Source organism: Ailuropoda melanoleuca, chromosome 9 (genome assembly GCF_002007445.2).
Source record: "Ailuropoda melanoleuca isolate Jingjing chromosome 9, ASM200744v2, whole genome shotgun sequence".
NCBI lineage: Eukaryota > Metazoa > Chordata > Mammalia > Carnivora > Ursidae > Ailuropoda > Ailuropoda melanoleuca.
Genome location: NC_048226.1, coordinates 103,142,823 through 103,155,194, shown reverse-complemented (window position 1 = coordinate 103,155,194; position 12,372 = coordinate 103,142,823).

The window sequence follows — 12,372 nt, the reverse complement described above, 5'->3', positions numbered from 1 at the left end:
CACTGAAGAGCTAACTTGTATACTGCCGAAGTGGCGGTGGAGGGGGGATGGTGTCCCCCTAGCTAAGGGGATCAGGGAAGACCTTTCCAAGGATGCACCATCTGAGCTGATAAGGAGCTGGGGGTCATGGGGAGCTCTGGAGAGGGGTGTCTGGGCAAGGGGTTGGGACCTGTAAAGGATATGATGCAGGAACAAATTTTTTGGCTGGGCAGAAGAGGAGAGGATTGGGAACACACTGTGACTGCAAGCAGGATCTCTTTGCCCATCCTCCACTGGTTCCATAAAGAGAACCCCCCCACCACCATGTTTTTTTTTTTTTTTTAGATTTTGTTTATTTATTCGACAGAGATAGAGACAGCCAGCGAGAGAGGGAACACAAGCAGGGGGAGTGGGAGAGGAAGAAGCAGGCTCACAGCAGAGGAGCCTGATGTGGGGCTCGATCCCATAACGCTGGGATCACGCCCTGAGCCGAAGGCAGACGCTTAACCGCTGTGCCACCCAGGCGCCCCACCACCACCATGTTTAACTAGGCATTTGGTCCCACAGAATAAAGACTGCATTGCCCAGCCTCTTTACAGATAAATATATGTGGTCTTGAGACTAATTCCTGGCCAATGTGATAGAAGAATCGGTATGTATAATTTCCAAACATGTCCTTAAAGGGAGGGGTTTGCCTGTCTTTGCCAGTTCCTTTTTTTCCCTCTGGCCTAGCACGCACCCACAATGACTGGAGCTCAAGCAACCATTTTGGATCATGAGGTAGAATGCATAGGTTGAGGATAGCACAGTAACAAGATAGAATTATGAAGCTTGAAGACTGCAGCTGCCCTGCCAACTCTGGATGGCCTATCTCCAACTCTTTGCAAAAGAGAAAAACTTCTGTGGTTTAAGCTACTGTTATTTGGAGTTTTCTAACACTTGTAGCCAAAGCCCCTATTCTAATTAAAAAAAAAAAAAAAAGATTGTTAGCTTCAAAGGGTGGTGGGGTGGGTGGGGATTCGGAAGCTTCAAGGAAAAAAAAAAGGCAAGGTGTGAAACAGTCTTCCCAGAGAATGGAAGACTAACTGGATAAAGAAAGTGTAGTAAGATTTTCTGGTTGTGTGCAGAGCTCACTTTTAGATGTGTGTTGTAAATTTAAAAAACATTTTTTTAAAAGATTTTATTTATTTACTTGACACAGAGAGAGAGAGGGTACAAGCAGGGGGAGCGACAGAGGGAGAGGGAGAAACAGATTCCCTGCTGAGCAGTACACCTAACTCAGTGCTCCATCCCAGGACCCTGGGATCGTGACCTGAGTGAGGCAGACACTTAACCGAGCCACCCAGACGCCCCATGTGTTCTAAATTTAAAGAATGAGTGAATGTGGTTTCATTTTTTTGTCTAGCAAAGTTTTGCTGCTTGGATGAAGGTATGGAGTAGGAAGATAGTTTGGTCTAACAAGGATTGGGAATTAGTAAGGACAATATTATAAGAGTGTGGGGAATTGATTATAATTTTGGACTATGGGACTTGAGCTGGGAAGGCAGAGAGTGAGGATAGGAGTTGAGGGGCAAAGAACAAGGAGCTTCAGTTCTCTATTGATACATAACCAACCACCCTAAACTTAAGGGCTTCCAACAGCAAATACTTACTCATCGTTTTGTGGGCTGGCTGGGCTCAGCTCGGTGGTTCCTGTCCACACATGTAGCTGGTGTTGCTTATGTGGCTATGTCAGCTGGGAGCTCAGCTGGGGCTAGATGTCCAAGTTAACCCCCATCCTCCAGGGCCTCTTTTCAAGTGGTGTCTCATCTTTCAGGAGACTATTTTGCTACTGGTTTCCAAGAAGACTAGCACCAGTGGGCCACAATCCCATTAAGGCTCTGCATGCATCACTCATGCTGATGTCTCAGTGGCCAAGCAAGTCACATGGCCAAGCCCAGAGTTAGTGTGGAAAGGGTCTACCAAGTACATGAAAACCAGGAGCTTTCTAGGGGGTCATGAATGTGGGCAATCCACCACAGTCCACCCTCTGGCTTCTCCCAAGACTGCCAATATCTCATCACAGTGCCCAGCTCAGACCCCGAGTCCGGGATCTTGCATCTAAGTTAGGTCCAGGTTCAAATGAGGTTGCTCGGGTATCCTTCCTTGGGTACAACCAGCTGTGTGGGTCCTCAGTGCAGAGACCCATGAATTAAAAAAAAAAATCAGGTTCTCTTTCCCTACACACCCAATGTACATTATTGAGACAGGGACAGAATATCTTCAATAGACACTTGAATTAAAATATGGGGGAAGCCTTGAGTGTGGGCTGGATTTAGTGACTTGCATCCAAAGAATAGAGTATGGGAAAGGAAAAATAGCAACTTTACAGTAAGAAAACCTGGCAGACACCACCTTCAGCAAATGATCAAGGTCAACATCACCAGGGATAAGTCCTCTTGACATCATGTCCCTCTGCTGTGATGCAATGAGAAGACCACATCGTGGGGCGCCTGGGTGGCTCAGATAGTTGAGCGTGTCTGCCTTTGGCTCAGGTCATGATCTCCAGGTCCTGGGATGGAGCCCCATGTCAGGTTCCCAGTTCAGTAGGGAGCCTGCCTGTCCCTCTCCCTCTTTAAAAGGAGAGAGAGAAAGAGAGAGAGAGAGAAGACCACATCACCTCTGAGGTCTCCTCCCCAAACCCAGAATTCCAGGCTAATCACAAGAGAACATCAGACAAACCTCAGTTGAAGGACATTCTACAAAAGTGACCAGTACTCCTCAAAACTGTCAAGGTCATGAAAAAGAAGGAAAGACAAATTGTCAGACCACAGGAGACTAAGAAGACTAAATGCAATGTGGTCCCTTGAATTGGTTGCTGAAACAAAGAAAATGTCAGTTAAAAAAAAAGTGAACTCCCATTAAAGCCTGGAGTTGAGTTCATAGTAACGTGCCAGTGTTGGCTTCTTGGTTGTGACGGATGTTCCAGAGAGATCTAAGGTATTGACGTTAAAGGAAGATGAGGGAAGAGCATACAGGAAGTCTCTGTATTATATCTGCAACTTTTCGGTTTATCTAAATTTATTCTAAACTAAAACGTTTATTTAATAAAAGCAAGTGGTGGGGGGTGCCTGGGTGGCTCAGTTGGTTAAGCATCTAAGTTTGGCTCAGGTCATGATCTCAGGGTCCTGGGATCGAGTCCACGTCGGGCTCCCTGCTCAGTGGGGAGCCTGCTTTTCCCTCTACCTCTGACCCCCACGTGTGTGCTCTCTCTCTCTCTCTCAAATACATAAATAAAATCTTTAAAAAAATTAAAATTAAAGTTTTAAAAAGGAAGGGGTGGAAATTGTGTAGCAATTATGGTCAGTGGAAACCCGGAAATGCAGTTGAGCATGTATGCGCTCAGCCTGCTGTCCGCGGGAACCTGCCTTGATTAGGGTGCTCTTGTCCTTGCTGGTGCTAGCCCCCAGGTGGTTGTTCTCAGAGGCTCTGGACTCTGCTCTCTAGCTTCTTGGCTCTGTCCTGAGCCATCCTTCCTTGTCCATAGGAAAGGCCCCATGTTCTTGACCAGCATGCTTTCTGCAAACAGAAATTTTGAAGCCTAAACGTCCTTTTTTCATTTTGAACAATCTCTGTCTCTTGTAAGCCAAGATAGTATGATTCCTTTAAAAACTATGTAGGATTTAGGATGGGGGGATGGGGTAACTGGGTGATGGACATTAAGGAAGGCACGTGACGTAACGAGTGCTGGGTGTTATATAAGACTGGTGAATCACTGAACTCTATCTCCGAAACTAATAATGCACGTATTAATTTAATTTATGTATTAATTTATGTAAGTTATGTATTAATTTAATTTAATTAATTTAAGTTTAAAAAAACTATGTAGGTTTTCTATGTATCAAATTATAACCCACTACATTGAACAAGATTTATACCAAGAGCTCTCTTCAAGGCAGACCTCATCCTACTTGTATTGCAAGTCAGAATATTGTTGACACTGTCCTTGAGATTCCTAGAAACCCTTTTGTCTAGCGGAGAAGATCTACAAGACACTGCTTTACAGGGGCGCCTGCATGGCTCAGTTGGTGCAGCGTCTGCCTTCAGCTCAGGTCAGGATCTCAGGGTCCTGGGATCGAGCCCCACGTCGGGCTCCCTGCTTAGCGGGAAGTCTGCTTCTCCCTCTGCCCCTCACCCAGCTTGTGCTCTCTCTCTCTCAAATAAGTAAATAAAACCTTTATTTAAAAAAAGAGAGAGAGGGGCGCCTGGGTGGCACAGCGGTTAAGCGTCTGCCTTCGGCTCAAGGCGTGATCCTGGCGTTATGGGATCGAGCCCCACATCAGGCTCTTCCTCTGGGAGCCTGCTTCTTCCTCTCCCACTCCCCCTGCTTGTGTTCCCTCTCTCGCTGACTGTCTCTATCTCTGTCGAATAAATAAATAAAATCTATAAAAAAAAAAAAAGAGAGAGAGAGAGAGAGAGACTGCTTTACATCTCTTAGGGGTCTGAATGAGAAGTCTTTTTTTTTTTTTAAGATTTTATTTATTTATTTGACAGAGACAGCGAGAGAGGGAACACAAGCAGGGGGAGTGGGAGAGGAAGAAGCAGGTTCGCAGCAGTGCAAGGAGCCTGATGCAGGGCTCGATCCCAGGACCCTGGGATCATGCTCTGGGCCGAAGGCAGATGCTTAACGACTGAGCCACCCAGGCGCCCCTGAATGAGAAGTCTTATGGCCCCACTTTTTTTTTTTTAAAGATTTTATTATTTGTTTATTTATTTGAGGATGGGGGAGGGGAAGGAGCAGAGGGAGAGGGACGAGCAGACTCCCCACTGAGTGTGGAGCCCAAGGCAGGGCTGGATCTCACGACCCTGAGACCCTGAGACCCTGAGACCGTGACTGGAGCTGGAATCAAGAGTTGGACGCCCAACCAACCGAGCCACCCAGGGGCCCTCTTATGGCCCCACACTTTTAATCTTCACACTGAGACTTAGTCTTCACACTGAGAACACGTTTCCGCAGTGGTGCTCTGGATTTGATCTTTGCTCAGAGTCTGTTTCTTACTCTGAGTAGCTTTTGCAAGCTGGAGAGACTGGGAATGAAAAAATGTTTTAGTTTCAACCCAGCAAGTCCTAGATTGGAAATATTTTCTCTAAATTCTTCTTGAAAACCAAACCGTTCTCTCTTTAGCTCATTCATCACTTGTGATATCATTCATTGTGAAAAGAAGCCAACGGGCACTGATTTCCTAGGGCTGCTGGGTAGTTAGAATGACAGCACTTTCTTTTCCCGCAGTGCTGGAGACACAAGTCTGAAATCAAGGTGTCAGCAGGGTTCATTCCTCCTGGGGTCTCTGACGGAGAGGCTGTCCTAGGCCCCTCCTCCAGCTTCTGGTGGCACCAGCAGTCTCCTGTGCCCCTTGGCTGACCTGCCTCTGTCTTCTCACGCATCTGTGTCTTCACAGGATGCTCTTCCGTCTTTTGTGTGTGTTTCTCCTTGTAAATCACCTATTGAATTAAAGGTCCAGCCTACTCCAGTGATGGCCTCCTCTTAACTAATTACATCTGCAGTGACCTTATTCCCAAATAACATCACATTCTGAAACACTGTGGGTTAGGACTTCGATATATTTCATTTTCTTAATTTCTTTTTCTTTCTTTCTTTCTTTTTTTTTTTTCAGGTGTCACAATTCAACACGTGACAGGCATTATCACCGTTTTAGATCATTTGCACTTCGTGTGATTAGTGACATGCTTAGGTTCGGATCTACCATCTTGCTGTGCATTTTCTATGTGTCCCAATTGTTCCTGTTTCCTTTTCCTCTTTTTCTTCCTTCTTTTGGATTTGTGGAGAATTCTGTATGATTTTTTTTCTTTGCTGGCTTATTAGCTATAACTTCAGCTATTATGATTTCTTTACCCTTTACAGGTACACCTTTAACTTATCACAGCCCACATTCCAGGGACTATGCCACGTCACTTAGGCTGAGAACTTTGCCATCCTGTCCTTCCATTTCCCCCACCTGAACACTGTGCTATCTAGTTACACATTTTACTTCTATATATGTTATAAATCCCACATACATTGTTAATTCTATTTAATCAGCTGATTATCTTTTAAAGAATAAGAAACAAAGTTTTTACATTTACCTCTTTTTTTTAAAAAAGATTTTATTTATTTATTTGACAGAGACAGACAGCCAGCGAGAGGGAACACAAGCAGGGGGAGTGGGAGAGGAAGAAGCAGGCTCCTAGCGGAGGAGCCTGATGTGGGGCTTGATCCTGGGACTCTGGGATCACTTCCTGAGCCGAAGGCAGACGCCCAACCACTGTGCCACCCAGGCGCCCCTTTACATTTACCTCTTAGTTACAATTTCCATGCTTTTCATTCCTTTATGGAGATCTCGATTTTTACGTGATGTCATTTTCTTCTGTCTGGAGGACTTTCTTTAGGATTTCTTATAGTGTGGGTCAGCTGGTGACGAATTCTTACAACTTTTCTATGTCTGAAAAGTCTACTTAACCTGTGTATTTGAAAGATATTTTCACTGGGTATTGAATTCTAGGTTGACGACGTTTTTCTTCCAGCACTTTAGAGATGTTGCCCAGCCATCTTCTAGCTTGATTTCCACGAGAAATCTGTTGTCCTAATCCTTGCCCCTTTGTACACAGCACGTGTTGATTACCCCCACCCCCTGCTGGCTGCTTTTAATATTTCCCCTTATCATTTGACTATGATGCGGCTTGATGTGGTTTTCTTCCTGTAGCATGGGCTTGGGGCTTCTTGACCTTCTTGGATTTGTAAGTTTATAATTTTCATCAAATCTAGAAAATTCTTGGCCATCATTTCTACATTTTTCTCCCAATCCCTCCTCCCTCTCAGGACCCCTATCACAGGTACAGTAGGCCATGTGGAGGTATGCCACAGCTCACTAATGCACTGCTCTTCCTCTTTTCGCTCAGTCTTTTCTTCTGTATTCAAGAGCAAATGTTCAGAGTGTACAACCCCAGGGGAAGGCCAGGGAGGTGAGGGTGGGAAGGTCCACACTGCATTAGGAATTACAAAGTTGCCAGACCACCCTACACCAAACTTCCAGGGAATGCAGGCAGGATGACCGCTCACTGCCTGCTGGCAGAGCCTCCCCCTTGGTAGCCCTGAAAACCTCTGGTCACCCTCTTCCCCTCCACTTCCTCCCCCTCCCCGCATTGTGTTTCCTTTAAAACTTTCCCAAAGAACTGTCCTGGGGGGGAATGAAAGTGTCCTGTGGTGTTTTGTTTTGTTTTGTTAAGATTTTATTTGTCTGGGAGAGAGAGAGCACAAGCAGGGTGAGTGGCAGGCAGAGGGAGAAGCAGGCTCCCCGCTGAGCAAGGAGCCCTATGTGGGACTCCATCCCAGGACTCTGGGATCGTGACCTGAGCCGAAGGCAGGTGCTTAACCAACTGAGCCACTCAGGTGTCCCTCCCGTGTCTTGATACAAGAGCAACTGTGTTTGTTAAAACGGATGGAACTCCACACTTGAGACATTTTACTGTATGGAAATTCTATCTCAGGCTTGAAATGAGGCGGAGGGTCTGAGCAGGGTCAGGTGATTGGATCCCTTGGAACAAAGTAGGACCTGGGTCACTCAGGGCTGCTGGCCTCTCTGATGGCCCTAAAACTCAGGAGGTTGAGGGAACGTCCTTCCTGAAGCAAGAAGGGGACAGTGCCCAATCACATCTCCTGGTGCCCCCAGCTCTGCCTGGGTCAACTCGGGGTGGGAGGCAGGGGCTCCCTCACAGAACTCCCAGGCCCCTGTGCCCTCTCATGTCTTTGTTTACTTACTAAAAGTGGCATTTTGTGATATGACATCTGGGATTTGGGGGAGGGATGCAGGCAGAAAGGAAACCAGATTGGCTGTGAGCTGGTCTTGGGTGATGCTGGTGATGGGCACATTTGGACTTTCTACACTTTTGCGCACATCTGATATTTTCTATAATAAAAATGAAAAAAAGAAAGAAACAAAGAAAGAAAGAAAGAAAGAAAAAGGAAACCCACCCTTAAATTTGCATCTTGTTTAATTTGTATGTCTTTCCCAGTAAGGTCTCTAGTGTAGTAAATTGCCTGTTAACCCCTTGGGGGTCTTACCATCTCTGTTCTGTAGAGTTCATTTATAGCAGCTATTCTATAATCAGAATATTAACCCATTGTTATACAAATATTTTGTTATTTTGATATTTACTCTTTGTTTTTCCTTGTCTTTTTCAAGTAGACATTTTTAGTTGCCTTGTGGTCTAACCTCTCCCCTGTAGCTCCAAAGCCCCTGCCCCAGTAGGGACCTGTTCTGCCTCATGAAGTTGTCCTTACAAGCCTCACCCAGTACACGTGGCCTGTTTTGCAGTAACCAGCAACCCCTCCCACCAACAACCTCAGCCTTGCTGCTGGGCCTTCGCTTTCCCTTGGGAACTCCACCTCCCCTCTGCCCTGCTCCCTTCCCTCCAGCCTTCTCTGGGGGCTGCTTTTCTCTCCCCACCCACCTCAGCCCCCTGCCCTGGAAGGGGGGCACTCACCTGCCCTGTCCCTCACTGTGGCTTGCAGCCCCTCCCCTACTCCTCTGTCCAAGAGTCCTAGCTGACATGAGCCAACAGCTCTGCCCACCACCCACCCCAGCCCTTGCTCTGGGCATCGCCCCATCGCTGCGCCAGCTCTGAATTCCTGGGGTCTCCGTTTCTTGTGACCACCCTTCAACTCCCTGCACCTCAGTCTGACCTCTTCTTCCTGCCAGTGACCTCATCCTCTGTCCCAGTTATGCCCTTGACCCCGTCACCATCAGTAACTGTTCCCCCTCACCCCCACTCTGGCATTTCAACTCAGCAGCCCATTCTCAGACCATCACCTACCCCCCAGCTCAGTGCTTCGGACGCTGACCCCAGCACTCCAAAGCCCCCACACTGTCATGTCCTCACTCCTTCCTCACTCCATTTGGACTCCAAAATCATTGTCACCTCTCCCTTGCACACCCCCTGGCCTTAGATGCCCCTTTCAGAAGCTCACCTGGCAAAAGCCCAAACCTGGATGAACCCAACCATTCTGCTTATCCTCACTGGCCTCCCTGAGGCTCCTCAAAGATATACATTCCCATCGCCTCTGGAATAGAGGCTACAGCCCACAGCTGTCTCCCAGGCCTGGTCTCTGCCCCCTCCTGCTCTCATGATCCAAGCTATCACCTGGTCTACTCATCTTTCTGGTTAATATCTGTGTCCTGGGCTAGCCCTGGGCTCTAGGAGCAGGTGAGGAGTGGCTGTTCTGAGCTGTGAGTCTGACCTCACAGTTGGGGAACAGAATGAGCAGGTGAGGGGTAGCCCACTATGCACACAGGGTCCCAACTGGATTCCAGGAAAATACCTCATCCCCCATTCTACCAAAGAGAAGGCTGAGGAGGGAGGTGTTGGGGTGCCAAGGAGCCAGACCAAAAGAGGCTCCTAGCTAGGGTGGGATCCTGGAAGCCAGGGAGATTTGCCCAGATCCAGAAGGAAGAGTGGACCCTCTAGGCTAGGCTAGACTGGATTGGAGCCCAGTAGAGTGGAGGAGGGTGAGAAAGTGCCCAGAGGGCCCAGGAGTGTGCACATACAGGGATCTTGGCTCTGCTGGGGGCAGGCTGCTGGGGACATAACTCAGTGAGTCTCCTCTTTAAAGCCTGGCCTTTCAACAACACAGGACCTGAGGAGGGCTGGAAGTGGCACGCCCTGAAGCAGAGGGAGATGGAGGGACGTAGAACCAACGCTGCATCCCCTCATCCCAGATGGGTGAGAGGCTGGGCCCAGCTGCAACATGAACCAGGACAGGACCAGAGACTCTATGGGGGCAGGGTGGACAGACAAAGCACCCTGGGTGCTAAGGCCCTGAAGGTTGGAGTAACCCTCAACTGGCTGGATCCTCTGAGAGCCAAAGCAGCCTTGTGTCCTTTCCTACAACAAAGCCCCTGCCCCCCACCAGGCCTCCAGCCCTCAGTAGGAGAGATTCAGGGTGGTCTCCAGTGGAGGACAGCTGAAACTCTCCAAAAATATGAGAATCACCATTCCTCCTTCCCCAGTCTTTCCTAGCTGGACCCCAGGACTGGGTCCAGCAGCGACCTTGGGATGCCCGCGGGGGCAGGAGGGGTGCTGGAAAGGAGGCGGGAGAGGAGGCCCAAGTAATTGAGACTGGGCCACATGTGTGCTCTGCACCCCAGCCACTGCGGACTGATGGCAGAGGCCTGGGCCCACCTGCCCCTCCCCGCCAGGCGCCCCGAGGGGCTGAGGACTCCACCTGAGCGAGCCCGATCAAGGGCCGCCCGAATAGTCCCCTCGGGAGCGCCGGCCATGGGACACATGTGTCTGTGCCCTGACGCCTTGTCCGTCCAGAGGGTTGGGAGCCAAGGGGGCGGGGAACTTGACAGAGAGAAGCGGGGACGCGGACAGCGAACCAGGGGATGGAGGGACAGGGAGGTTGTTTGGAGGAATAGAAAAATGACCGAAGAGGTGAAGGGGGGCAGACAGAGGACGTGAACGGAATGGGTAGCCGCGTGGAAGAATGAAGGAAAGGGCCAGGTAAACACGAGCACAAGGATAGGGTGACTGGGACTAGAGGAGGGGACAGGGATGAAGTCAGAGAGGAGACAGGGCGGGTTGTCCAGGAGGAGGTTGTGTGTGTGTGTTGGGGGGGGTGGAGCTGGGGAAGGGACTGAGCCGGGCACGTCCAGCCCGCGCCCGGAGGGTTTGCCCGGTAATTAGGCCTCGGTCCAGATGGGCCCCCAGTTCCGCAATCAAAATGCTAATTGGCCCCGCGCCTCCGGCTGCGCCTCGGCCGGGCCCTCCTGGGAGGGAGCAGGGACGACAGGCTCCGCCAAGAGGGGTCCCCGTCCCCGCCCCCACTTCGGGCCTCGCCGGCTGTGGCTCGGCGATAAGGGGGCGGCGGCGCCCCGCCCCCGCCCCTCGGGAACGCCTGCCACGCAAGATGAATATGTAGCCGCAGCCGTGGCCGGTGCCACAAAGCAGGCCTGTGGTCTCCGCCGCGCCCCCTGCGCGGGGCCAGCTCGCTCACACCCACATTCGCTCGCCTCCAGGACCGAGGTGCGGGCGGAAGCGGGGCTCAGGGCAGGCGGCGGCGCAGCTCCAAGCTCAGCACTCCCGGCACGCCCCCGCACGCACGCTCCCGGAGCGGCCCGCCCGCCGCGCGCTCCCGGCCGGAGTCCGCGGTCCCGGCGTGCCGCCCTGCACAAGGTCACTACGCGTAGCGACGGGTGCGCGCGCGCCCCCACCTTGCACGCGCTCCCGGCTCGGCCGCGCCCGGACACTCCCCGGAGCCACCCCTGCGACCTTGGTCCTCAGTGACAGCGGGCCGAGCGGAGGCACGCTCCGAGCGTGGACTCCTGAACCACCCGGCGCAGGCGAGGGAGGGGACAATGGCAGCTCCGGGCCCTAATTGAGGACATATGTCCCTGCGTGCGGCCATTGTGCGGCCTGGAGCCCCCGACACCCGCGTGCTCGGCCATTGGCGGCTGGGCCTGACGTCATGGGGGCTGCAAACTCGGAGCGGGCGGCCGCGGGAAGGGTTATCCGCCTGGTTGCGGAGCCTCTGGGGGGAGCTGCAGCCGCGCGGAAGGGTGTAAAACCACCAATGAAGTCGAATTTCTAGAGCAAGGGCATGGCAGCCCCTCTCCCCCTTCGCAGCCCGTTCGCTGCGTCGTCGCTGCGCTCGACATCCGTCCCTTGGGAAAGAGGCGGAGGGGTGGAGGGAGGCCTCTCCAGCGGGCACGAGGTCAGCCCGGGTGACCGAGTGGCAGGGAGACACTGCGGCACGGAGCGCGCGCCGCGCTTCCACACTGCGCTTTCGCTACCTCAGCATTCGCTCCTTCGCTTCCCGCCTCCCCCACCCTCCCCCTAAGATCCCTAGCCTCCATACCCGAAAGCTAGGCAGCCTGGACCAGACTGGGATCCGCCCTGCTTTCCTCCCCACAAGATCCCAAGTCTGGGGCTCATGAGTCCCAGGCCTGTTTCCACCTCTCCCCCACGCACGACAATGCCGCAGACCGCTGGGCCTCCATTCCCGAAGCTGCTCGGGGGAAATCCACACATGCGAGGGCTGCGGCATCCCCAAGACCCCTCCCGGGAGACCCTGGCTGGGCCCGGCCCAGAGCAGCCATTTCCGCCGGCCTCTCCTCCCTCCCCTCCCTCCCCCTCCCTCAGCTTTCTGGGCTTTAAAAGCCGGAGGCTGGGCCCGGCGGTAGGCAGAGGCGGCCGCGGGCGCAGGAGGCCGGGCCCAGGAGCTGTCCGAGCGCTGAGCCCCGCCCCCGGAGCCCCCGTCCCTCCCTCTCTCTTTCCCTCGGCCCGCCCTCCCTGCGCACCCCTCCCCCCGAGGACCCCCGCCCCCCGCTCGCCGCCGCCGCCGCCGCCGCTCGCTCC